We start from the raw sequence: 2,671 nt of genomic DNA on the forward strand, positions 1-2,671 counted from the left end.
AAAAGAATGGCTTTTGCACAACTTTATTCTGCAGTGATCTGTCTTTCTTCGATTGTGTATAATTAATCATTAAAAGGTTCAAGCATTGAAACAATCTCGTTTGTGAGTTTGTGTACTACCTATATCCTGTATCGCAAAGAGCTCCATAGCAACATTACTGTAAATAACAGTGAACGCCACAATTCTTGGGAGTACTGTGTGGTAATTTTTGAAAGAATTTAAGTACAAGATTTTCAATATGTTTTCGAACTCTGATTGTGATTTTATACAGTTTTTAGTTCAATATGTTCAGTATAGACTGACAGAAAATGAAATATTAATGATACTGTAGATCCCTCTCATGACCTGCCCTGCCCTAAAGTGTATTAAACACCATTTGGTTTTGCTTCAAAGTGCCAAAATGTGCATTTATGCGACACTATTTTAGTTGAGATTGAAGGAGTGTCACAAAAATGAAATGCTGTTTGTTTTTTTTTGGCTGTATACATACAGTGTCTATATGTGTGTGTGTATAACCTGTGTGTAGTGTATATGTGTGTATGTGTATGTATGTGTATGTGTATGTGTATATATATATTCTTTTAAAATCATCTTACAAAGCTTTATAAAAACATGAATGTATTAACATCAGATCAAAGTATTGTGAATACATAGGATATAGATTCAGATAGATTGGCCATGAATGACCCATCAATGCAGGAGATTGCCTGCAGTCTAAAAGCACTAGTGGTGAAATTGTGACTCTTTGCTGTTGGAACCAAAGAAGGTCTTGGAGTGACATAATTATAGAGACACAAAGTCTGCAGAGAGAGGATGTTGGGCTGGTTGGGTGGGTCAACAACATCAGACTTTGACATGAGAGTGTCATGAACTGTTTGCTTCCCATCCATCAGTCAATGTTGGTTTCTTTTACAGTGTTGGCTGATCCCTTACACACTGAATGCTGAAAGAAAGTAACAGGCTGGACTTGTTTGTAGTGCAATGGAAGAAGACATGCCTGTCTTTTGTGAAATAAGTGACATCATTCACAGGGATGACCATCATGCATTCAGGGCATTAAGGAAATGTTTATAAAAAAAATGTTGCACTTAAATTTTATAAACCGTTTGATTTTCAAAGCTCATACAGTGATTCAGATGAAGGTTTGTACATTATACCTTAATTCACAATGTTTTGATTCAACTGTATGAATGATTGCAAGGGTATAAGGCAAAAATAAATTATTTTTAAACATCATTTTAACATTTGAAGATTTCTTCAGCAGTGTTATTTGTCTTATCCCTTAGTGTTACTGTAACTCTGTTGTGTGAGTTAAAGAAGGAATTCTGGCATCGTGTTTAACTATTTTAAAAGGGTAACTCTGGAGAGTGGAGCTACATAAACCTGTAAAAAGTGTTGAAATGAACTCTGTGTGAGGTAATCTCGGTTAATTAGGTTAAGCATTTGGTTACACTTTGTTTGCGTATAGTGCTCTGAATTCCTAATGTTAAACGAAAGCTTTACACAGTTACACAGAGGACAATGATTGCTTGCATGAATCACGTAAACTGTATGAGAATAATGACTGTATTTTGTGATCTGACTTTCCCAAGACATAGCAGGTGGTTGGTGGAGAGGGGGGAATACTTGAAAATTCTCAAACTTGTGCCTTTGGTTAAAATTTAATTTTAACATTTCTTCAAGGTTGATTTGACACAAACACTACCCAAATAGTGAAAAATGAACAGAGCAGTGTTATTTGTCTTCTGAGTTAATGGCATGTTAAAAATGAACTAGTCCTCATCAAACAATATAAAAGCAGCCAGCAGGATCACAGTAGTCAGAGTTTGGGTGACTGTGTGATCTTGAATCAACCTGGATGATGAATTTCACCATTTTATGGTTTGTTTTGCTTTTCTGTGGCTCGATTTCGGCCCAGGATGATGGCAATGCTACTGAAATACAGTCAAACCATCCCAATATGTGTGACCTCATGAGGGAGTTTGTTGCCATAAGAGAAAAACTTGGAGCTTTAGAAACCAGGCTGAAGGACAGTGAAACCAGGCTGAAGGAAAGTGAAAACCAGATTATGGAACTGAGGAACAAAGGTAAAATTGTTTTCATCAAATAATTCATTAGGCATTTAATTTATTCTGATAGAATACTACGATTAAATTGAACTGAAATATCAAACAGGCCTAGCGTGATAAAGCAAGCCTTAAGCCTTAAAAAAGTCTTTCGTCAGTATTACATCAAAACAGCTGATTTCAGGAGAGGTATTGGAAATACTTTACAAAGTGATGTGATCAGAATGTTTTGTTTTACACAGAAAGAACCAAGGTGATATTCAGTGCAGCAACAGAAGGAGATAGAGCCATTGGACCATTCAACACAGACATAACTTTAATCTACAGAACAGTGATGACAAACATTGGTAATGCCTACAACCAATTTACAGGTAACAACTCCAGTCCACTAACAATGTTTTACAAGCAGTATTCCAATTATTAGGGCAACGGTGACCTGAGAGGGCAACAGGCAATCCAGGCAGACAGAAACAGTTCAATAAGATTTATTAAAACAAGTAAGCTCACTTGTATGGGTACAAACAAGTGACTGGTGGGGTGGAGACAGACTGACAGGCAGGTACAGATAAAGTTAAGGTAGGTAAGTGAGTAAATTTTATTTAATA

Source organism: Morone saxatilis, unplaced genomic scaffold (genome assembly GCF_004916995.1).
Source record: "Morone saxatilis isolate NCDOM2014 unplaced genomic scaffold, NCSU_SB_2.0 Contig4, whole genome shotgun sequence".
Classification (NCBI taxonomy): Eukaryota; Metazoa; Chordata; class Actinopteri; family Moronidae; genus Morone; species Morone saxatilis.